This window comes from Oncorhynchus keta, unplaced genomic scaffold (genome assembly GCF_023373465.1).
Source record: "Oncorhynchus keta strain PuntledgeMale-10-30-2019 unplaced genomic scaffold, Oket_V2 Un_contig_6513_pilon_pilon, whole genome shotgun sequence".
NCBI lineage: Eukaryota > Metazoa > Chordata > Actinopteri > Salmoniformes > Salmonidae > Oncorhynchus > Oncorhynchus keta.
The window spans coordinates 66,447-93,011 of record NW_026288907.1 but is presented as its reverse complement, the minus strand read 5'-3'; the positions used below and the strand labels follow the sequence as shown (position 1 = coordinate 93,011).

Here is a 26,565-nt window from a genome sequence, read left to right as displayed (position 1 = left end):
TTTTGGAGGTTTTGAAGTAGCCATGTGCTTATAGAGGTTTTGAAGTAGCCATGTGCTTATAGAGGTTTTGAAGTAGCCATGTGCTTATAGAGGTTTTGAAGTAGCCATGTGCTTATAGAGGTTTTGAAGTAGCCATGTGCTTATAGAGGTTTTGAAGTAGCCATGTGCTTATAGAGGTTATGAAGTAGCCATGTGCTTATAGAGGTTTTGAAGTAGCCATGTGCTTTTGGAGGTTTTGAAGTAGCCATGTGCTTATAGAGGTTTTGAAGTAGCCATGTGCTTTTGGAGGTTTTGAAGTAGCCATGTGCTTATAGAGGTTTTGAAGTAGCCATGTGCTTATAGAGGTTTTGAAGTAGCCATGTGCTTATAGAGGTTTTGAAGTAGCCATGTGCTTATAGAGGTTTTGAAGTAGCCATGTGCTTATAGAGGTTTTGAAGTAGCCATGTGCTTATAGAGGTTTTGAAGTAGCCATGTGCTTTTGGAGGTTTTGAGCACCCGGTCAAAGAGTGATAACAGGCACAGAAGCTCAGTCTAACAGTAGGAGTTTTAATGATGAACCAGAGTATACAAGTGGTCTGTGTACAGAGGGAAACAATATAAATCCAATAAACAATATACATGAAATAATACATGTCAGCTCAATCTCTATACACAATTTACAATGATAGAAAAATAACATCATAATTCTTCCAGTGGGAGTTAACATTACAACACCAACTGGGCTAATCACATAATAGTAATAGGAGAACTGGTGAAGTAATGGCCTCCATTGATCTTTTGAGCAGGGGCCAAAATAACAAAATAAAAAAAAATATTTTGTGTGTGCTTGATCTTGTGTATTCTGAACTATGTAACTCCTATCTTCTGATAACTTCAACATAATCTCCCAGATGTCTTCTTCTGATCATTCCTCAATCTCCCAGATGTCTTCTTTCCAAAATATACCAAGTTTTAGCATGTCAGAATAATGTAATTACACATGAAATGGCAGTTACTTTTGTATGTCTATTTAGGCGGAAACCTACATTTTGACTTCATGTGTGTCTCATAAGTTTCTAAATACCCTTGCCGGGTATAACTCTTCCCACACTGCAAGCATTGGAATGGCTTCTCTCGTGTGTATTCTCTTATGCGCATTCAGATCCCATTCCACACTGAGAGCATTGGAAAGGTCTCTCTACAGTGTTTGCTTTTTTATGTCCCCTAATGATAAATACTTATTTTCACACTGGGAGTAGTTATAGGGCTTGTCTCTTGTGTGTGTGTATATATATCTTATGTGATTTAAGGGACCCCAACCTTGTAAAACTTTTTCCACACTGGGAGCAGTGGTAAGGCTTCACCCCGGTGTGTGTTCTCTCATGCTCGTTCAGTTGCCCTGACCAGCTAAAACTACTTTTACAATGGGAACAGTGGTAAGGCTTTTCCCCTGTGTGTATTCTTTCGTGAGATTTCAGGTCCCCTGAACGGGAAAATGTCTTTCCACACTGAGAGCATTGGAATGGTTTTTCCCCTGTGTGTATTCTCTTATGCTCGTTCAGATGTGTTGACTGGATAAATCTCTTTCCACACTGGAAGCAGTGGTAAGGCTTGTCTCCTGTGTGTATTCTCTTATGTATTTCAAGGCTCCCTAACCGTGTAAAACTCTTCCCACACTGAGAGCAGTGATAAGGCTTCTTCCCTGCATGTGTTCTCTTGTGGTTTTTCAGGCTCCATAAACGGGTATAACTCTTTCCACACTGGGAACAGTGGTGTCGTCTCACTGGTTCAGACGTCTCTGGTTCCTCTGAGTCGGGTCTCTCTTCTGCTAAAGATAAACAGAGTGGTTAAAACAGGGAGACCTGCATGGAATCTCAGCATACATTTTAGTCATTTAGTCAGACCCTCTTATCCAGAGAGACTTACAGGCAAATGCTCTTAGCATGTGATGCATGTGCTCCATTGTCTCTTAGCATGTGATGCATGTGCTCCATTGTCTCTTAGCATGTGATGCATGTGCTCCATTGTCTCTTAGCATGTGATGCATGTGCTCCATTGTCTCTTAGCATGTGATGCATGTGCTCCATTGTCTCTTAGCATGTGATGCATGTGCTCCATTGTCTCTTAGCATGTGATGCATGTGCTCCATTGTCTCTTAGCATGTGATGCATGTGCTCCATTGTCTCTTAGCATGTGATGCATGTGCTCCATTGTCTCTTAGCATGTGATGCATGTGCTCCATTGTCTCTTAGCATGTGATGCATGTGCTCCATTGTCTCTTAGCATGTGATGCATGTGCTCCATTGTCTCTTAGCATGTGATGCATGTGCTCCATTGTCTCTTAGCATGTGATGCATGTGCTCCATTGTCTCTTAGCATGTGATGCATGTCCTCCATTGTTCACATGACCCATGTATTTTACACTGTGTGGCTTTAAGGGAATAGTATGGTCACTATTCAGAGCAACTTGTTAGTGCATCCATCTTAAGGTAGCTAGGTGAGACAACCACAACAGTGATAGTAAATACAGTTTCCCTCAATTAAATGTGATAATTTATAATGACCTGGCCTGTGTCCCATAATAGAACCAGGCTAATAATGACTGGTAATCTTTTAAATGAACATGCCCCTGTGTTCTTACATTGATTTAGATTTATTTACCGTAACAGCAAAGAAAAGAGATACCATGACAACAAAACAAAAACGTGAGGAGGACTGATTTTCCCCCATTTTTTCCCTGGGTTCTCTCTCTCAAAATCACACTTTTCAATAGAAAAACATAATTGAATGTTCTAATTCCATAACAATGCTTAAACCACATCAGGGGAAATCTGGGAAAACCTGAATGTGTAGTTACCCTTTAATTCAGGTGGCACCAGCCAGACAGCCTTGTTTGTCCAGCAGTGTTTCTGTAGCGCAGTTGTGACGGGGAGTTTTCAAAACAAAATGGCCAATGCATTGATGCAAATAATCACGATTCTGCCAGGTAGGCAGAGGATACTTTTTAATTGTCTTTCCGTCTACCTGAAGACATAAGCATCGCTAACGGCTACACGAAGACATAAGCATCGCTAACGGCTACATGAAGACATAAGCATCGCTAACGGCTACACGAAGACATAAGCATCGCTAACAGCTACACGAAGACATAAGCATCGCTAACGGCTACACGAAGACATAAGCATCGCTAACGGCTACACGAAGACATAAGCATCGCTAACAGCTACACGAAGACATAAGCATCGCTAACGGCTACACGAAGACATAAGCATCGCTAACGGCTACATGAAGACATAAGCATCGCTAACAGCTACACGAAGACATAAGCATCGCTAACAGCTACCAGAAGACATAAGCATCGCTAACGGCGACCCGAAGACATAAGCATCGCTAACGGCTACCCGAAGACATAAGCATCGCTAACGGCTACCCGAAGACATAAGCATCGCTAACGGCTACACGAAGACATAAGCATCGCTAACGGCTACCCGAAGACATAAGCATCGCTAACGGCTACCCGAAGACATAAGTATCGCTAACGGCTACCCAAAGACATAAGCATCACTAACGGCTACCCGAAGACATAAGCATCGCTAACGGCTACACGGCTACAGTCTGTCCATGTGTTAGTAGTTAGTCTGTCCATGTGGTAGTAGTCAGTCTGTCCATGTGGTAGTAGTCAGTCTGTCCATGTGGTAGTAGTCAGTCTGTCCATGTGGTAGTAGTCAGTCTGTCCATGTGGTAGTAGTCAGTCTGTCCATGTGGTAGTAGTCAGTCTGTCCATGTGGTAGTAGTCAGTCTGTCCATGTGGTAGTAGTCAGTCTGTCCATGTGGTAGTAGTCAGTCTGTCCATGTGGTAGTAGTCAGTCTGTCCATGTGGTAGTAGTCAGTCTGTCCACGTGGTAGTAGTCAGTCTGTCCACGTGGTAGTAGTCAGTCTGTCCACGTGGTAGTAGTCAGTCTGTCCACGTGGTAGTAGTCAGTCTGTCCACGTGGTAGTAGTCAGTCTGTCCACGTGGTAGTAGTCAGTCTGTCCACGTGGTAGTAGTCAGTCTGTCCACGTGGTAGTAGTCAGTCTGTCCACGTGGTAGTAGTCAGTCTGTCCACGTGGTAGTAGTCAGTCTGTCCACGTGGTAGTAGTCAGTCTGTCCATGTGGTAGTAGTCAGTCTGTCCATGTGGTAGTGGTCAGTCTGTCCATGTGGTAGTAGTCAGTCTGTAGTCATAGAAATGTTGAAGACTTATTTAGTGAGTCACAAGGCATAATGTGTCACGGAATACAAAAAAAATACAAAAAACACCAACACGCCACCCGGATGAGATAAAATACATTTTGTCCCACTTCGAGCATAATGACTCAGATGCCGTGGGGAACCCCTGAGAGGACAAACAACCGGTCCCTCAACGTCAGCCAAACAGCACTACATCACAGTGATTGAGGTGTCACTACAGACCCGGGTTCGATCCCAGAATTAACAGAACTCTGCTGGTTGTCCTGGTAACAGATACCAGTGGGCAGATCTATTTTATTTGTTCAAACTAAACTACAGCACTTACTTTGATGAGTCAAATCTGATCCTTTCTTCTCTTCTCCTCCTCTCACAGTTCCACTCAGCCCCGTTGTTTTCCTGCAGTCCACCAGCAGCACAGACAACCTCTTCATACCCAGCAGTAAGGTGCTACCGGGAGAGGCACGACACAGGGACTCCAGGAGGGAGGAAGGGCTAGCGTTGTCCTGGTAACCATAAAGAGGGTACACAGACGCACATCATTATGGATGTTGATGTCACTGTTGTCATAAAGTGCTTTACAGAAACCCAGCCCAGACCCAGATAGAGCAAGCTGTATGCTAGACCAGACCAAGCTGTATGCTAGACCAGACCAAGCTGTATGCTAGACCAGACCAAGCTGTACCATCTGGTGTTCTGATCTGGAGAGACTCTTCTCTGCCTCGTCAGCATCAGGATGTTGTTGAGGCTCCCCAGAGGATCCACGATAGTCATGTCTCTCTCCTGTGTGAATGAGAACATCAAACAGATTGTAAACTTATGATCTTCTATTGCAATCATAGAGTCTTACAAGAGGCATGAATATGTCTAAACAGGGCCTAAAATGACCACTTTCATCATGATTTTTAAAATATATTATAGTTCAACAACTGCATAGTGTGTCCCTGTTGAAGACAGTACTCACTGGTGTTAATCGGATCCTCTATGTCCTCCTCTTTCACTCCCAAAACGTCTTCCTCCTTCACCTTTATTGAGATAGCATCCTCTTCCTCTCTAAAAGGTTCTTCCTCTTTCCCCCCTATAACATCCTCCTCTTCCACTCTGGCTGCCTCTATCCCCTCTTTCACTACTAAAGATTCTTTATATTTTTTCACGGTAACATCCTCCTCTTCTTCTTTCAATGTGATAGTCTCCTCTTCCTCCTTTTTCATTCTGAAAGCGTCTTCCTCTTCCTTTTCCACTGTGACAGCCTCTATCCTCTCTTCCACTCCAAAATGTTCTTCCTCTTCTTTCCCTATAACAGCCTCCTCTTCATCCTTTTTCATTCTGAAAGGTTCTTTCTCTCCTTTCACTGTAATATCCTCTTCTTCTTCTTTCACGACAATGTTCAGCGCCAGAGCTTCTTTCTCCGTCCAGTAGATATCTTCTTCTTCTTTAGCAGGGGATGAGTAGTTTAATGAGCTCATGGTCAGGGATGTTAGCTAGCTAGTTAGCATTAGCGAATAGCCTAGTGCTCGGCTCAGTATCAATCTTTAACAAGTTTGCAAATTGAACAAGCACATTAGGTTCAAGTTAACCAGTAGATACGTCAAGATAATAATTGTGTTTAAAACACAGATTAGCTAATGTACATAACCGTGGTCTAAAGCGTCAATATTTCGGTTTTAAGTTAGATAGTTAGACAGTTTTCTGTTGGCAAGCAAGCGAGGTGGTTGAAAGAGTAGCCGTGTTGTTGTTCCTGAAGAAGCGTCCCGTCCAGTCCATTATACGTCACACAAGAAGAGTCAACTGAAAGACGCTCATCGCCATCTGCTGGCTGGAGTGGGTAACGCAGTTTGGAAACAATAGTTACAACACTTTCTGTATTGGAAAGAACGTCATAATTATTTAACAATAAGCTGATATATTTTCTCTTACGTCTTACAAATAATACGTTTCTGTACACAGACGTAGAAGCTTAATATGAATATGTAGATGATTAATAAATACTTCTACGAATAGGTAGCGTGTTAATACACATTTGTGTTAATACTCTGTTCATTTTTCACATTCGTTTTTATTAGATGTGACCATACTTTTCCCTTAAAGCCACGCGCTATACGATACAAATCATCCTGTAAACAACAGAACAAATGCATCACATGCAAATAGCCCTTGATTTTTAGAGGGGTGTATTATGACATCATATAGAACTACTCAGACATTCCAAATATCACTTGATTATCAGAAGGGTGTATTATGATGTCAGAACTACTTGTCCTGCTGGACACAATAGAGCAAATGCATCACATGCAAATAGCACTTGATTATCTGTAGTGCTTTACACTGAGTCTACAAAACATTAAGAACACCTGCTCCTTCCATGACGTAGACTGACCAGGTGAAAGCTATGATCCCTTATTGATGTCACTAGTTAAATCCAGTGGCGGTCACTGCCGTTGAAGATGAGGCTGGACAATTTGTTTTCATGAGGATGGCCTTATTTCTATTACAGCATATTGGATGACTGTCATTCATAATACAGTCACCCTGTTCAATGTAACAGTGATAGGTTTAGGCTGCTACATGATACTAACATTTCCCCTATAACCATCATGAGGTTGCTACAACCTGGCCTATGAATGAAAGTTTAGAATGTAGGTGCACACTGGTCGAGAGAAACATTTGAGGTGACAGACAGTGACACATAGACAGACAGTGACACATTCAATACTGCCTTGCACACTCTCGCCTGCATCTAGCTGAAATAGAGATATCACTGGACAAATTCAGGTTTTGTTTAGTTTAAGAAACGTTTGTTCACAGAATCGGCAGAACGAATTCACCCCTGATCATGCATAAACACAGTTCGCTTTCATAACAGCCACGTTGTATTCCTTCTCTCCTCCTCTCACCTTTTCCCTTCGCTTCTGGACTTCAATGCACAACACATCAGCTGTATGTGACCAGGAGAAAAAACCTTTCCAAGCCAAACCATATCTTGACTGAAACACACAGCTTACATTATTGGCACCATATTAGCTAAAATAACATCATAGTCAACAGAGCTAATAGAACTAACTCGTTAGTAAACCTGCTACAATCATGCAGTACCGTTACAGTGAACAGTCAGTAAGCAGTTTAGCACTTACCTTGGCGGGTCCCGGTGGCAATACATTAGTAAAACCAAAAGCTTGCCTTGACTTGGAAGAGTTTCAGTGTTGTGTTGGATAGTCATAGCCAGCTAGCTAACATAACATCCCTCTGTTTGAGCAGGGTGTTTCAGTAGGCTAAACTAGATAGCTGCATTTGCTAGCTAAGTAAGAGAAAATGAAAGTGGAAAATAATTGACGAAATCTCTCTCTCGCTTCTCCTTCGTTTTGTTCAAAACTGTTCAACTATTGTTTTTCTCTCTCTTTGAGTCAATTACTCACCACGTGTTATGCACTGCAGTACTAGCAAGCTGTAGCTTATGCTTTCAGTACTAGATTCCTTCTCTGATCCTTTCATTGGGTGGACAACATGTCACATCATGCTGCAAGAGCTCTGATAGGTTGGAGGACGTCCTCCGGAAGTTGTCATAATAACAGTATAAGTCTATGGAAGCCTTGAGAACCATAATCCTCCTAGGTTTTGTATTGAAGTCAATGTACCCAGAGGAGGATGCAAAATAGTATGTTTTAATCAATTATTTGGTATTGTGATTATATTTAGTATAGTTTTATCTAAAAATAACAACTTGTAAATATTCAACCATTTTTATTTTTCTGAAAATAACTGAGGACGATGGTTCTCCCCTTCCTCCTCTGAGGAGCCTCCACTGCACCCAAAGGACATCCAGCCAACTTGACACAATTGTGGGAAGCATTGGAGTCAACATGGGTGCTTTTTGACACCTTGTAGAGTCCATGCCCCAACGAATTGAGTCTGTTCTGAGGGAAAAAGGAATGATCAAGGAATGACGCAGATAAACAGACAACCTGAATTTGAAAAATATCATTTAATTAAAGACATTAACATTGAAACTGACATACTCCATATTTAGTTCAAATCAAATGTTATTTGTCACATACGCTGAATACAACAGGTGTAGATCTTAACGTGAAATGCTTACTGACAAGCCCTTAACCAACAACGTAGATAAGAAAAATAAGTGTTAAGAAAATGTTTCCTAAATAAACTAAAGAAAAAAAAAGCAACAAAATAAAATAAAAATAACGAGGCAAATGAGTACAGAGTCAATGTAGAGGCTATATACAGGGGGTACCAGTACAGAGTCAATGTGGAGGCTATATACAGGGGGTACCAGTACAGAGTCAATGTGGAGGCTATATACAGGGGGTACCAGTACAGAGTCAATGTGGAGGCTATATACAGGGGGTACCAGTACAGAGTCAATGTGGAGGCTATATACAGGGGGTACCAGTACAGAGTCAATGTGGAGGCTATATACAGGGGTACCAGTACAGAGTCAATGTGGAGGCTATATACAGGGGTACCAGTACAGAGTCAATGTGGAGGCTATATACAGGGGGTACCAGTACAGAGTCAATGTGGAGGCTATATACAGGGGGTACCAGTACAGAGTCAATGTGGAGGCTATATACAGGGGGTACCGGTACAGAGTCAATGTGGAGGCTATATACAGGGGGTACCAGTACAGAGTCAATGTGGAGGCTATATACAGGGGGTACCGGTACAGAGTCAATGTGGAGGCTATATGCAGGGGGTACCAGTACAGAGTCAATGTGGAGGCTATATACAGGGGGTACCAGTACAGAGTCAATGTGGAGGCTATATACAGGGGGTACCAGTACAGAGTCAATGTGGAGGCTATATACAGGGGTACCAGTACAGAGTCAATGTGGAGGCTATATACAGGGGGTACCAGTACAGAGTCAATGTGGAGGCTATATGCAGGGGTACCAGTACAGAGTCAATGTGGAGGCTATATACAGGGGGTACCGGTACAGAGTCAATGTGGAGACTATATACAGGGGGTACCGGTACAGAGTCAATGTGGAGGCTATATACAGGGGGTACCAGTACAGGGTCAATGTGGAGGCTATATACAGGGGGTACCAGTACAGAGTCAATGTGGAGGCTATATACAGGGGTATCAGTACAGTGTCAATGTGGAGGCTATATACAGGAGGTGCCAGTACAGAGTTAATGTGGAGACTATATACAGGGGGTACCAGTACAGAGTCAATGTGGAGGCTATATACAGGGGGTACCAGTACAGAGTCAATGTGAAGGCTATATATAGGAGGTACCAGTACAGTGTCAATGTGGAGGCTATATACAGGGGGTACCAGTACAGAATCAATGTGGAGGCTATATACAGGAGGTACCGGTACAGAGTCAATGTGGAGGCTATATGCAGGGGGTACCAGTACAGAATCAATGTGGAGGCTATATACAGGAGGTACCAGTACAGAGTCAATGTGGAGGCTATATAGAGGAGGTACCAGTACAGAGTCAATGTGGAGGCTATATACAGGAGGTACCAGTACAGAGTCAATGTGGAGGCTATATACAGGAGGTACCAGTACAGAGTCAATGTGGAGGCTATATACAGGGGGTACCAGTACAGAGTCAATGTGGAGGCTATATACAGGGGGTACCAGTACAGAGTCAATGTGGAGGCTATATACAGGGGGTACCAGTACAGAGTCAATGTGGAGGCTATATACAGGGGTACCAGTACAGAGTCAATGTGGAGGCTATATACAGGGGGTACCGGTACAGAGTCAATGTGGAGGCTATATACAGGAGGTACCAGTACAGAGTCAGTGTGGAGGCTATATACAGGAGGTACCAGTACAGAGTCAATGTGGAGGCTATATACAGGAGGTTCCAGTACAGAGTCAATGTGGAGGTACCGGTACAGAGTCAATGTGGAGGCTATATACAGGGGTACCAGTACAGAGTCAATGTGGAGGCTATATACAAGGGGTACCGGTACAGAGTCAATGTGGAGGCTATATACAGGAGGTACCAGTACAGAGTCAATGTGGAGGCTATATGCAGGGGTACCAGTACAGAGTCAATGTGGAGGCTATATACAGGAGGTACCAGTACAGAGTCAATGTGGAGGCTACATACAGGGGGTACCAGTACAGAGTCAATGTGGAGGCTATATACAGGAGGTACCAGTACAGAGTCAATGTGGAGGCTATATACAGGAGGTACCAGTACAGAGTCAATGTGGAGACTATATACAGGAGGTACCAGTACAGAGTCAATGTGGAGGCTATATACAGGAGGTACCAGTACAGAGTCAATGTGGAGGCTATATACAGGAGGTACCAGTACAGAGTCAATGTGGAGGCTATATACAGGAGGTACCAGTACAGAGTCAATGTGGAGGCTATATACAGGGGGTACCAGTACAGAGTCAATGTGGAGGCTATATACAGGAGGTACCAGTACAGAGTCAATGTGGAGGCTATATACAGGGGGTACCAGTACAGAGTCAATGTGGAGGCTATATACAGGGGGTACCAGTACAGAGTTAATGTGGAGACTATATACAGGAGGTACCAATCAGGCCTTTATGGTAGAGTGGCCAGATGGAAGCCACTCCTCAGTAAAAAGGCATATGACAGCCAGCTTGGAGTTTGCCAAAAGGCACCTAAAGACTCTCAGACCATGAGAAACAAGATTCTCTGGTCCGGTGAAACCAAGATTGAACTCTTTGGCCTGAATGCCAAGTGTCACGTAAGGGCTATTTTACCAAGAATGAGAGTGGTGGAGTTCTGCATCTGATGACCTGGCCTCCACAATCCCCTGGCCTCAGCCCAATTGAGATGGTTTGAGATGAGGCGGACCGCAGAGTGAAGCAAAAGCAGCCAACAAGTGCTCAGCATATGTGGGAACTCCTTCAAGACTGTTGGAAAAGCATTCCAGGTGAAGATGGTTGAGAGAACGCCAAGAGTGTGCAAAGCTGTGGGTGGCTACTTTTAAGAATCTAAAATACATTTTGATTTGTTGGACACTTTTTGAGTTTCATACATACGTGTTATTTCATAGTTGTGATGTCTTCACTATTATTCTACAATATAGAAAATATTTTTTTTAAATAAGAAAAACCCTTGAATGAGTGCTTTGTCATTATTGGGTATTGTGTGTAGATTGATCAGATAAAACATTTTTCAATTTTTAGAATTAGGCTGTAATGTAACAAACTGTGGAAATGTCTAGGGGTCTGAATGCTTTCTGTATCTACACTAAAACAACCATTTAGAATTAGGCTGTAATGTAACAAACTGTGGAAATGTCTAGGGGTCTGAATGCTTTCTGTATCTACACTAAAACAACCATTTAGAATTAGGCTGTAATGTAACAAACTGTGGAAATGTCTAGGGGTCTGAATACTTTCTGTATCTACACTAAAACAACCATTTAGAATTAGGCTGTAATGTAACAAACTGTGGAAATGTCTAGGGGTCTGAATACTTTCTGTATCTACACTAAAACAACCATTTAGAATTAGGCTGTAATGTAACAAACTGTGGAAATGTCTAGGGGTCTGAATACTTTCTGTATCTACACTAAAACAACCATTTAGAATTAGGCTGTAATGTAACAAACTGTGGAAATGTCTAGGGGTCTGAATACTTTCTGTATCTACACTAAAACAACCATTTAGAATTAGGCTGTAATGTAACAAACTGTGGAAATGTCTAGGGGTCTGAATACTTTCTGTATCTACACTAAAACAACCATTTAGAATTAGGCTGTAATGTAACAAACTGTGGAAATGTCTAGGGTCTGAATACTTTCTGTATCTACACTAAAACAACCATTTAGAATTAGTCTGTAATGTAACAAACTGTGGAAATGTCTAGGGGTCTGAATACTTTCTGTATCTACACTAAAACAACCATTTAGAATTAGGCTGTAATGTAACAAACTGTGGAAATGTCTAGGGGTCTGAATACTTTCTGTATCTACACTAAAACAACCATTTAGAATTAGGCTGTAATGTAACAAACTGTGGAAATGTCTAGGGGTCTGAATGCTTTCTGTATCTACACTAAAACAACCATTTAGAATTAGGCTGTAATGTAACAAACTGTGGAAATGTCTAGGGGTCTGAATACTTTCTGTATCTACACTAAAACAACCATTTAGAATTGGGCTGTAATGTAACAAACTGTGGAAATGTCTAGGGGTCTGAATGCTTTCTGTATCTACACTAAAACAACCATTTAGAATTAGGCTGTAATGTAACAAACTGTGGAAATGTCTAGGGGTCTGAATACTTTCTGTATCTACACTAAAACAACCATTTAGAATTAGGCTGTAATGTAACAAACTGTGGAAATGTCTAGGGTCTGAATACTTTCTGTATCTACACTAAAACAACCATTTAGAATTAGGCTGTAATGTAACAAACTGTGGAAATGTCTAGGGGTCTGAATGCTTTCTGTATCTACACTAAAACAACCATTTAGAATTAGGCTGTAATGTAACAAACTGTGGAAATGTCTAGGGGTCTGAAAACTAAAACAACCATTTAGAATTAGGCTGTAATGTAACAAACTGTGGAAATGTCTAGGGTCTGAATGCTTTCTGTATCTACACTAAAACAACCATTTAGAATTAGGCTGTAATGTAACAAACTGTGGAAATGTCTAGGGGTCTGAATACTTTCTGTATCTACACTAAAACAACCATTTAGAATTAGGCTGTAATGTAACAAACTGTGGAAATGTCTAGGGGTCTGAATACTTTCTGTATCTACACTAAAACAACCATTTAGAATTAGGCTGTAATGTAACAAACTGTGGAAATGTCTAGGGGTCTGAATACTTTCTGTATCTACACTAAAACAACCATTTAGAATTGGGCTGTAATGTAACAAACTGTGGAAATGTCTAGGGGTCTGAATACTTTCTGTATCTACACTAAAACAACCATTTAGAATTAGGCTGTAAGGTAACAAACTGTGGAAATGTCTAGGGGTCTGAATACTTTCTGTATCTACACTAAAACAACCATTTAGAATTAGGCTGTAATGTAACAAACTGTGGAAATGTCTAGGGGTCTGAATGCTTTCTGTATCTACACTAAAACAACCATTTAGAATTAGGCTGTAAGGTAACAAACTGTGGAAATGTCTAGGGGTCTGAATACTTTCTGTATCTACACTAAAACAACCATTTAGAATTAGGCTGTAATGTAACAAACTGTGGAAATGTCTAGGGGTCTGAATGCTTTCTGTATCTACACTAAAACAACCATTTAGAATTAGGCTGTAATGTAACAAACTGTGGAAATGTCTAGGGGTCTGAATGCTTTCTGTATCTACACTAAAACAACCATTTAGAATTAGGCTGTAATGTAACAAACTGTGGAAATGTCTAGGGGTCTGAATGCTTTCTGTATCTACACTAAAACAACCATTTAGAATTAGGCTGTAATGTAACAAACTGTGGAAATGTCTAGGGGTCTGAATGCTTTCTGTATCTACACTAAAACAACCATTTAGAATTAGGCTGTAATGTAACAAACTGTGGAAATGTCTAGGGGTCTGAATGCTTTCTGTATCTACACTAAAACAACCATTTAGAATTAGGCTGTAATGTAACAAACTGTGGAAATGTCTAGGGGTCTGAATGCTTTCTGTATCTACACTAAAACAACCATTTAGAATTAGGCTGTAATGTAACAAACTGTGGAAATGTCTAGGGGTCTGAATGCTTTCTGTATCTACACTAAAACAACCATTTAGAATTAGGCTGTAATGTAACAAACTGTGGAAATGTCTAGGGGTCTGAATACTTTCTGTATCTACACTAAAACAACCATTTAGAATTAGGCTGTAATGTAACAAACTGTGGAAATGTCTAGGGGTCTGAATGCTTTCTGTATCTACACTAAAACAACCATTTAGAATTAGGCTGTAATGTAACAAACTGTGGAAATGTCTAGGGGTCTGAATGCTTTCTGTATCTACACTAAAACAACCATTTAGAATTAGGCTGTAATGTAACAAACTGTGGAAATGTCTAGGGGTCTGAATACTTTCTGTATCTACACTAAAACAACCATTTAGAATTAGGCTGTAATGTAACAAACTGTGGAAATGTCTAGGGGTCTGAATACTTTCTGTATCTACACTAAAACAACCATTTAGAATTAGGCTGTAATGTAACAAACTGTGGAAATGTCTAGGGGTCTGAATACTTTCTGTATCTACACTAAAACAACCATTTAGAATTAGGCTGTAATGTAACAAACTGTGGAAATGTCTAGGGGTCTGAATACTTTCTGTATCTACACTAAAACAACCATTTAGAATTAGGCTGTAATGTAACAAACTGTGGAAATGTCTAGGGGTCTGAATACTTTCTGTATCTACACTAAAACAACCATTTAGAATTAGGCTGTAATGTAACAAACTGTGGAAATGTCTAGGGGTCTGAATACTTTCTGTATCTACACTAAAACAACCATTTAGAATTAGGCTGTAATGTAACAAACTGTGGAAATGTCTAGGGGTCTGAATGCTTTCTGTATCTACACTAAAACAACCATTTAGAATTAGGCTGTAATGTAACAAACTGTGGAAATGTCTAGGGGTCTGAATACTTTCTGTATCTACACTAAAACAACCATTTAGAATTAGGCTGTAATGTAACAAACTGTGGAAATGTCTAGGGGTCTGAATGCTTTCTGTATCTACACTAAAACAACCATTTAGAATTAGGCTGTAATGTAACAAACTGTGGAAATGTCTAGGGGTCTGAATACTTTCTGTATCTACACTAAAACAACCATTTAGAATTAGGCTGTAATGTAACAAACTGTGGAAATGTCTAGGGGTCTGAATGCTTTCTGTATCTACACTAAAACAACCATTTAGAATTAGGCTGTAATGTAACAAACTGTGGAAATGTCTAGGGGTCTGAATACTTTCTGTATCTACACTAAAACAACCATTTAGAATTAGGCTGTAATGTAACAAACTGTGGAAATGTCTAGGGGTCTGAATACTTTCTGTATCTACACTAAAACAACCATTTAGAATTAGGCTGTAATGTAACAAACTGTGGAAATGTCTAGGGGTCTGAATACTTTCTGTATCTACACTAAAACAACCATTTAGAATTAGGCTGTAATGTAACAAACTGTGGAAATGTCTAGGGGTCTGAATACTTTCTGTATCTACACTAAAACAACCATTTAGAATTAGGCTGTAATGTAACAAACTGTGGAAATGTCTAGGGGTCTGAATGCTTTCTGTATCTACACTAAAACAACCATTTAGAATTAGGCTGTAATGTAACAAACTGTGGAAATGTCTAGGGGTCTGAATACTTTCTGTATCTACACTAAAACAACCATTTAGAATTAGGCTGTAATGTAACAAACTGTGGAAATGTCTAGGGGTCTGAATACTTTCTGTATCTACACTAAAACAACCATTTAGAATTAGGCTGTAATGTAACAAACTGTGGAAATGTCTAGGGGTCTGAATGCTTTCTGTATCTACACTAAAACAACCATTTAGAATTAGGCTGTAATGTAACAAACTGTGGAAATGTCTAGGGGTCTGAATACTTTCTGTATCTACACTAAAACAACCATTTAGAATTAGGCTGTAATGTAACAAACTGTGGAAATGTCTAGGGGTCTGAATACTTTCTGTATCTACACTAAAACAACCATTTAGAATTAGGCTGTAATGTAACAAACTGTGGAAATGTCTAGGGGTCTGAATACTTTCTGTATCTACACTAAAACAACCATTTAGAATTAGGCTGTAATGTAACAAACTGTGGAAATGTCTAGGGGTCTGAATGCTTTCTGTATCTACACTAAAACAACCATTTAGAATTAGGCTGTAATGTAACAAACTGTGGAAATGTCTAGGGGTCTGAATACTTTCTGTATCTACACTAAAACAACCATTTAGAATTAGGCTGTAATGTAACAAACTGTGGAAATGTCTAGGGGTCTGAATACTTTCTGTATCTACACTAAAACAACCATTTAGAATTAGGCTGTAATGTAACAAACTGTGGAAATGTCTAGGGGTCTGAATACTTTCTGTATCTACACTAAAACAACCATTTAGAATTAGGCTGTAATGTAACAAACTGTGGAAATGTCTAGGGGTCTGAATACTTTCTGTATCTACACTAAAACAACCATTTAGAATTAGGCTGTAATGTAACAAACTGTGGAAATGTCTAGGGGTCTGAATACTTTCTGTATCTACACTAAAACAACCATTTAGAATTAGGCTGTAATGTAACAAACTGTGGAAATGTCTAGGGGTCTGAATACTTTCTGTATCTACACTAAAACAACCATTTAGAATTAGGCTGTAATGTAACTGTAATCTACACTAAAACAACCATTTAGTAACAAAAACTGTGGAAATGTCTAGGGGTCTGAATACTTTCTGTATCTACACTAAAACAACCATTTAGAATTAGGCTGTAATGTAACAAACTGTGGAAATGTCTAGGGGTCTGAATGCTTTCTGTATCTACACTAAAACAACCATTTAGAATTAGGCTGTAATGTAACAAACTGTGGAAATGTCTAGGGGTCTGAATACTTTCTGTATCTACACTAAAACAACCATTTAGAATTAGGCTGTAATGTAATCTAAAAAACTTTAGTTAGGCTGTAATGTAAATGTCTAGGGGTCTGAATGCTTTCTGTATCTACACTAAAACAACCATTTAGAATTAGGCTGTAATGTAACAAACTGTGGAAATGTCTAGGGGTCTGAATACTTTCTGTATCTACACTAAAACAACCATTTAGAATTAGGCTGTAATGTAACAAACTGTGGAAATGTCTAGGGGTCTGAATACTTTCTGTATCTACACTAAAACAACCATTTAGAATTAGGCTGTAATGTAACAAACTGTGGAAATGTCTAGGGGTCTGAATACTTTCTGTATCTACACTAAAACAACCATTTAGAATTAGGCTGTAATGTAACAAACTGTGGAAATGTCTAGGGGTCTGAATACTTTCTGTATCTACACTAAAACAACCATTTAGAATTAGGCTGTAATGTAACAAACTGTGGAAATGTCTAGGGGTCTGAATACTTTCTGTATCTACACTAAAACAACCATATAAATCCAACATGTAAAGTGTTGGTCCCATGTTTCACGAGATGAAATAAAAAAAGATCCCAGAAAGGTTTCATAGGCACAAAAAAAATATGTGTTATTTTGCTCAAATTTTGCGCACACATTTGTTTCCATCCCTGTTAGTGAGCATTTCTCCTTTGCCAAGATAATCCATCCACCTGACAGATGTGGGATGTCAAAAAGACGATTAAATAGCATGATGTCATGACCATTTCCAATCCCAATGATAACAAATGACAATCAATAGCTCTGACCCGGGATCTGTACAACCATGGGTTTTAATAATAATTAGTCAAATGACAATCAATAGCTCTGACCTGGGATCTGTACGACCATGGGTTTTAATAATAATTAGTCAAATGACAATCAATAGCTCTGACCTGGGATCTGTATGACCATGGGTTTTAATAATAATTAGTCAAATGACAATCAATAGCTCTGACCTGGGATCTGTACGACCATGGGTTTTAATAATAATTAGTCAAAGACTCAGTTTATGCAAAAACATAGTACAGTTTATAGTACAGTTTATAGTACAGTGTATAGTACAGTTTATAGTACAGTGTATAGTACAGTGTATAGTACAGTGTATAGTACAGTGTATAGTACAGTGTATAGTACAGTTTATAGTACAGTGTATAGTACAGTGTATAGTACAGTTTATAGTACAGTTTATAGTACAGTGTATAGTACAGTGTATAGTACAGTTTATAGTACAGTGTATAGTACAGTGTATAGTACAGTGTATAGTACAGTGTATAGTACAGTTTATAGTACAGTTTATTCAGAGAACGTTCTAAAGTCCATTATACAAAGACATCCATTTTATAACTGCGGACAAACAGTAGGTATCCTACGCACATACTTCCACACAAACAGTAGGTATCCTACGCACATACTTCCACACAAACAGTAGGTATCCAGCCGACAGTTCCATTCCCCCGAGATGAGGGAAACCTTGAGCAGTGCTCCCTGTGCTCTCATAGGTTCCTCCGAGGCCTAGCCAGGTCGGTTCAAACACAGTTTTAATTGTTCTACGGTATTTTCCTAGGCACCCACATACAAGTTCAAATCCTACGCTACACCTTGCTCAGACAGTCTGTGTTTTTCCACTATACAGATACATTGTTTAACCTAATTCTGACTAAAACTACACACATCGTAAGATTATAATTTTATGATTCTAATCAATTTCATACAGTATATAAGGTTTCAGAGTGGAATTATTTTATCATTATCTTTCAACATATACATTATTTTATCACATGATCATTACACAGTTGCACCTTGTGCTGGGGGCAATAAAAGGCCACTCTAAAATGTGCAGATTTGTCACACAATGATACAGATGTCTCAAGTTGAGGGAGCGTGCAATTGGCATGCCGACTACATGAATGTCCACCAGAGCTGTTGCCAGAGAATTTAATGTTAATTTCTCTACCATAAGCTACGTTGTTTTAGAGAATTTGGCAGTACGCCCAACTGGCCTCACATGTATGGTGTTGTGTGAACGAGCGGTTTACTGATGTCAATGTTGTGAACAGAGTGTCCCATGGTGGTGGTAGGGCTAAGGTATAGGCAGGCATAAGCTACGGACAACGAACACAATTTGATTCAATCGTTGGCAATTTGAACACACAGAGATACCGTGACGAGATCCTGAGGCCCGTTGTCGTGCCATTCATCCACCGCCATCACCTCATGTTTCAGCATGATAATGCACGGCCCCATGTCAGAACAATCTGGACACAATTCCTGGAAGCTGAAAAATGTCTCAGTTCTTCCACAGCCTGCATACTCACCAGACATATCAACCATTGAGCATGTTTGGGATGCTCTGGATTGCCTTGTACGACAGTGTGTTCCAGTTCCCGCTAATATGCAGCAACTTTGCACAGCCATTGAAGAGGAGTGGGACAACATTCCCACAGCCATTGAAGAGGAGTGGGACAACATTCCACAGCCATTGAAGAGGAGTGGGACAACATTCCACAGCCATTGAAGAGGAGGAGTGGGACAACATTCCACAGCCATTGAAGAGGAGGAGTGGGACAACATTCCACAGCCATTGAAGAGGAGGAGTGGGACAACATTCCACAGCCATTGAAGAGGAGTGGGACAACATTCCACAGCCATTGAAGAGGAGTGGGACAACATTCCACAGCCATTGAAGAGGAGTGGGACAACATTCCACAGCCATTGAAGAGGAGTGGGACAACATTCCACAGCCATTGAAGAGGAGTGGGACAACATTCCACAGCCATTGAAGAGGAGTGGGACAACATTCCACAGCCATTGAAGAGGAGTGGGACAACATTCCACAGCCGTTGAAGAGGAGTGGGACAACATTCCACAGCCGTTGAAGAGGAGTGGAACAACATTCCACAGCCATTGAAGAGGAGTGGGACAACATTCCACAGCCGTTGAAGAGGAGTGGGACAACATTCCACAGCCATTGAAGAGGAGTGGGACAACATTCCACAGGCCACAATCAAAAGCCTGATCAACTCTAGGCAAATGGTGGCCACATCAAATACTGACTGGTTTTCTGATCCATACCCCTACCTTTTTCTGTTGGTATCATTGACCAACAGATGCATAGCACTATTCCCAGTCATGTGAAAACCATAGATTAGGGCCTAAAGAATTTATTTAAATGGACTTTTTTCTGTAAATCAGTCAAATCTTAGAAATTAATGCATTTTGTGTTTATATTTTTGTTAATTTACAAAATTGAAAAATGATGCAGACAATTACATTGATGGAATCAACAATCTATGTTCAATATTAAAGCAGAACTTCCCCCAAGGCCTGAGTTACAATCTATGTTCAATATTAAAGCAGAACTTCCCCCAAGGTCTGAGTTACAATCTATGTTCAATATTAAAGCAGAACTTCCCCCAAGGTCTGAGTTACAATCTATGTTCAATATTAAAGCAGAACTTCCCCCAAGGTCTGAGTTACAATCTATGTTCAATATTAAAGCAGAACTTCCCCCAAGGTCTGAGTTACAATCTATGTTCAATATTAAAGCTGATCTGAGTTACTGAGTTGGGAATCGAATTGGATTTTATTTCTCTCAAAATGAGAGCAAAGTACGATATACAAAATACAGTAGACTTAGCCCATTTACACCGACATTAGGACTTAGCCCATTTACATGGACATTAGGACTTAGCCCATTTACACCGACATTAAGACTTAGTCCATTTACATGGACATTAAGACCTAGCCCATTTACATGGACATTTAGACCTAGCCCATTTACATGGACATTTAGACCTAGCCCATTTACATGGACATTTAGACCTAGCCCATTTACATGGACATTTAGACCTAGCCCATTTACATGGACATTTAGACCTAGCCCATTTACATGGACATTTAGACCTAGCCCATTTACATGGACATTTAGACTTAGCCCATTTACACCGACATTTAGACTTAGCCCATTTACACCGACATTAAGACTTAGCCCATTTACATGGACATTTAGACCTAGCCCATTTACACAGACATTAAGACTTAGCCCATTTACATGGACATTTAGACTTAGCCCATTTACATGGACATTTAGACCTAGCCCATTTACATGGACATTTAGACCTAGCCCATTTACATGGACATTTAGACCTAGCCCATTTACATGGACATTTAGACCTAGCCCATTTACATGGACATTTAGACCTAGCCCATTTACATGGACATTTAGACTTAGCCCATTTACATGGACATTTAGACTTAGTGATTTCAGCAAACAAATCCACTATAATACATGCAGTATGGAAAATACACCTTTCAGAGGCTATATCTGTCCTATATCCTACTGTTCAGAGGCTATATCTGTCCTATATCCTACTGTTCAGAGGCTATATCTGTCCTATATCCTACTGTTCAGCCAGCATCTGTCCTATATCCTACTGTTCAGAGGCTATATCTGTCCTATATCCTACTGTTCAGCCAGCATCTGTCCTATATCCATCCAATGTTCTACAGTTCAACATCCTACATCCTTATCTCCTGTGTGTTTTCTCTCATGTCGTTTCAGGACCCCTAACTGGTTAAAACCCTTTCCACACTGGGGGCAATGGTAAGGCTTCTCCCCTGTGTGTATTCTCTCGTGTGTTTTCAGGTTACATAAGTAGGTAAAACTCTTTCCACACTGGAAGCAGCAATAAGGCTTCTCTCCTGTGTGTGTTCTCTTATGTTCTTTCATGTGCTCTGACCGGGTAAAACTCTTTCCACACTGGGGGCAGCAGTAAGGCTTCTCCCCTGTGTGTATTCTCTCATGCATTTTCAGCCCCCTAACTGGGTAAAAGTCTTCCCACAGTGAGTGCAATGATGAGGCTTTTCCCCTGTGTGTATTCTCTCATGTCTTTTCAGGCTCCCTAACTGGGTAAAAGTCTTCCCACAGTGAGAGCAATGATGAGGCTTCTCAACTGTGTGTGTCCTTTCATGCCTTTTCAGGCTCCCTAACTGGGTGAAAATCTCTCTGCACTGTGAGCAGTGGAAAGGCTTCTCTCTTGTGTGTGTTCGCTCATGTGATTTCAGGTACTCTAAAGTGGTAAAACTCAATCCACACGGAGAGCATTCATAATCCTTCTCCCCGGTGTGTAACCTCTCATGTGTTTTCAGGTTACATAAGTGGGTAAAACTCTTTCCACATTGGGAACAGAGGTAAGGCTTCTCCAATGTGTGCATTCTCTTATGTTCTTTCATGTGCCCTGACCGGGTAAAATTCTTTCCACACTGGGAGCAGTGGTAAGGCTTTTCCCCTGTGTGTAATCTCTCATGTGTTTTCAGGTTACATAAGTGGGTAAAACTCTTTCCACACTGGGAACAGAGGTAAGGCTTCTCCCCTGTGTGTGTTCTCTTATGTTCTTTCATGTGCCCTGACCGGGTAAAACTCTTTCCACACTGGGAGCAGTAGTACAACTTCTCCCCTGTGTGTGTTCTCTCATGTGTTTTCATGCTCCATAACTCAGTAAACGTTTTTCCACAGTGAGAGCATTGATGAGGCTTCTCACCTGTGTGTGTCCTTTCATGCCTTTTCATGTTGCCTAACTCTGTAAAACTCTTTCCACAGTGGGAACAGTCGTGTTGTTTTGACGATTTGGACGTCTCTGGTTCCTCTGAGTCTGGTCTTTCTCCTGCCAAAGACAGAGTGTTTATTTAAATACAGACCTGAATGAAACCTCCACAACTCTTGCTAGGAGGTTAAATCAGATCCCTCAATAACCTCTTACCAGTTTTAACAAGCTTGGTGTGATTTTAAAACAAATGATGTTGTAAGGTTTACTGGTAATTACTGATATGTTTACCTATTTTATTCATTATGTTCAATAATCTGAGGCCAGTTTTAACAATCGTAATCCTGTTTTATAAGTCAGAACACAAAAAACTACACAGTTCTAGGACACTGAAGACACAGACATCACTGGATTCCTATCGAGCAGGTGGTTGTAAATATATAACCTTCATCGCTGTATGATACAGGATGTGAACTACACACTTCCTTAAACCTAAAATAAGTCCAAAACTTGTTTTTACGTCAAAGACAGACACAAAAGCAAATCAGTAACATCTCCCCGTTGTCGAAAGGGTTCATTTTTTTGTGACGTTCACAAATATTCAACACACATATATATATATACACACACACATACATACATATAGTGGGGCACAAAAGTATTTAGTCAGTCACCAATTGTGCAAGTTCTCCTACATAAAAAGATGAGGCCTGTAATTTTCATCATAGGTACACTTCAACTATGACGGACAAAATGAGAAAAAAAATCCAGAAAATCACATTGTAGGATTTTTTATGAATTTATTTGCAAATTATGGTGGAAAATAAGTATTTGGTCACCTACAAACAAGCAAGATTTCTGGCTCTCACAGACCTTTAACCTCTTCTTTAAGAAAGCCTACCATCAGTAACACACTACGCCGCCAGGGACTCAAATCCTGCAGTGCCAGACGTGTCGCCCGGCTTAAGCCAGTGCATGTCCATCTGAAGTTTGCTAAAGAGCATTTGGATGATCCAGAAGAAGACTGGGAGAATGTCATATGGTCAGATGAAACCAAAATACAACTTTTTTGGTAAAAACTCAACTCGTCGTGTTTGGAGGACAAAGAATGCTGAGTTGCATCCAAAGAACACCATACCTACTGTGAAGCATGGGGGTGGAAACATCATGCTTTGGGGATGTTTTTCTGCAAAGGGACCAGGACGACTGAACCGTGTAAAGGAAAGAATGAATGTATAGTGAGATTTTGAGTGAAAACCTCCTTCCATCAGCAAGGGCATTGAAGATGAACCGTGGCTGGGTCTTTCAGCATGACAATGATCCTAAACACACCGCCCGGGCAACGAAGGAGTGGCTTCGTAAGAAGCATTTCAAGGTCCTGGAGTGGCCGAGCCAGTCTCCAGATCTCAACTCCATAGAAAATCTTTGGAGGGAGTTGAAAGTCCGTGTTGCCCAGCAACAGCCCCAAAACATCACATCCCTAGAGGAGGAGATCTGCATGGAGGAATGGGCCAAAATACCAGCAACAGTGTATGAAAACCTTGTGAAGACTTACAGAAAACGTTTGACCTCTGTCATTGCCAACAAAGGGTATATAACAAAAGATTGAGATAAACTTTTGTTATTGACCAAATACTTATTTTCCACCATAATTTGCAAATACATTCATAAAAAATCCTACAATGTGATTTTTCTGGATTTTTTTTCTCATTTTGTCTGTTGTAGCTGAAGTGTACCGATGATGAAAATTACAGGCCTCTCGCATCTTTTTAAGTGGGAGAACTTGCACAATTGGTGGCTGACTAAATACTTTTTTGCCCCAATGTATGTTAATCTCTCTGTATATGGTTGATTCTGTGGGAAAGTCAACCTGAACATAAAGGCCGTAAGCTGAAGCTTGAAACGTCACACACACCAACTGGTACCTTTTGTATAACTTCAATCGGTTGAACTTGTTTTAAATATATATATTTGACATTTTTAACAAGTTCTGTAGATCAGATATTAATGAAGCAATACAGACCACATTGAAGTGTCTGGAGTTTAGTTTGTATGTTCTACAGTCTAGTAAAGACAGGGGGTTGACTGGGACAGACAATGTAACATCTATAATGTTTTTAGGAACGTTTTTTGTAAAACATGAACCTTGAATCAGATTATCTTGAAACTTTCTAAATCTAACTTTCATCAAGGTTTTATATGGTCTATTGGTTTCTCTCTAAATCTAACTTACATCAAGGTTTTATATGGTCTATTGGTTTCTCTCTTTTCATTGGCAGAATCCTTTTCCAGTGTTATGATATTCATAACAGTATCCACCAGTCTATCTTCCTGTCAACTAACAGAACTCTGCTGGTTGTCCTGGTAACAGATACCAGTCTATCTTCCTGTCAACTAACAGAACTCTGCTGGTTGTCCTGGTAACAGATACCAGTGGGCAGATCTATTGTATTTGTTCAAACTAAATTACAGCACTTACTTTGATGTGTCAAATCTGATCCTTCCTTCTCTTCTCCTCTTCTCACAGTTCCACTCAGCCCCATTGTTTTCCTGCAGTCCACCAGCAGCACAGACAACCTCTTCATACCCAGCAGTAAGGTGCTACCAGGAGAGGCACGACACGGGGACTCCGGGAGGGAGGAAGGGCTAGCGTTGTCCTGGTAACCATAAAGAGGAGACACAGACATATATCATTATGGATGCTGATGTCACTGTTGACAAAGTGCTTTACAGAAACACAGCCCAGACCCAGATAGAGCAAGCTGTATGCTAGACCAGACCAAGCTGTATGCTAGACCAGACCAAGCTGTACCATCTGGTGTTCTGATCTGGAGAGACTCTTCTCTTCCTCGTCAGCATCAGGATGTTGTTGAGGCTCCCCAGAGGATCCACCATAGTCATGTCTCTCTCCTGTGTTAATGAGAACATCAAACAGATGGTAAACTTATGATCGTCTATTGCAATCAGTCTTACAAGAGGCATGAAAATGTCTAAGGGCCTAAAATGGCCACATTCATCATGATTTTGTAAAATATTGTTTGTGATGCAAATGTATGCACAAATATTGAATTTTAAAAGCCTGTTATATTAGATTTAGAGCACTTTAATATAGACCACATGGAGAATTCAATCAATCTAATGGAAAAGTCCCAAAAATACATGTACCAAAGGCAGATTGCCCCTTCAAACATTCCTACATTACTCAACAACATATTAAGTGTAGAACTTCAGTAGAATGCCCCATTAAAAACACCACATTGGTTCAACAACTGCATAGTTTGTGCCCCTGTTTATAAGACAGTACTCACTGGTGGTAATCGGATCTTCAGTCTCCTCTTTCAATCCCAAAACGTCTTCCTCCTCCTTTATAGAGATAGTCTCCTCTTCCTCTTTCACTCCAAAGGGCTCTTCTTTCAATCCATTCTCTTCTTTCAAAGTGATAGCCTCATCTTCATAATTTTTCATTCTGAAAGCTTCTTCCTCTCCTTTCGGGCGATTAGCCTCGTGCAGTATCAATTTAACACATTTACTAATTTAACAAGCAAATTACGTTTAAATGAACCAGTAGATACGTAAACATAATTGTGTTCTAAACACTAAGAGTAATATACACAAGATTGGTCTAAAGAGCTTCAATGTTTCGGTTTAATGTTCGCTAGTAAACCACCACGTTGGTTAAATCAGAAGCCTTTTGTCTCTGTTGAAGAAGCCTCCGGTCCCGTCCACTAGATTATACGTCACGTAAGAGGCATCACCTGAAAAACTCATATCGCCATCTGCTGACTGGAGTGGGTAACGTGTGGTGGTTATGTTTGTATTATCAAATGAGGAGAGACAAACTTATCACACAAGTCAGAGTAATACAGAAGATAGCCCTATGTGGTAAAAGACCAAGTCCATGTTATGGCAAGAACAGCTCAAATAAGCAAAGAGAAACGACAGCCCATCATTACAGAATGATGGGACCAAGTTATGTGACTCGAGTCCACACCTCTAGAATTATTACATTAAAACCGATCAGAATGCCTAAGTCATGTGACTCGAGTCCACACCTCTAGAATTATTACATTAAAACCGATCAGAATGCCTAAGTCATGTGACTCGAGTCCACACCTCTAGAATTATTACATTAAAACCGATCAGAATGCCTAAGTCATGTGACTCGAGTCCACACCTCTAGAATTATTACATTAAAACCGATCAGAATGCCTAAGTCATGTG

General features: G+C 40.3%; 1 long non-coding RNA gene and 1 pseudogene across 4 annotated transcripts; one reads left to right on the top strand and one right to left on the bottom strand.

The window, feature by feature from the left end:
- Positions 1 to 525: 525 nt before the first annotated feature.
- LOC118383835 (zinc finger protein 420-like) lies at positions 526 to 26,070 on the bottom strand (annotated as a pseudogene).
- On the top strand, positions 8,236 to 11,073 carry LOC127925939 (uncharacterized). 4 transcript variants are annotated; one of them, XR_008122949.1, is made up of 4 exons: positions 8,239 to 8,603; positions 9,652 to 9,846; positions 10,002 to 10,065; positions 10,440 to 11,072. It is a non-coding gene; the product is annotated as an uncharacterized LOC127925939 (long non-coding RNA). The 4 variants fall into 4 exon arrangements; XR_008122951.1 differs by lacking the exon at positions 10,002 to 10,065 and having other exon boundaries at positions 8,236 to 8,603; positions 9,691 to 9,846; positions 10,415 to 11,073; XR_008122950.1 differs by lacking the exon at positions 10,002 to 10,065 and having other exon boundaries at positions 8,240 to 8,564; positions 10,415 to 11,069.
- Positions 26,071 to 26,565: the final 495 nt, after the last annotated feature.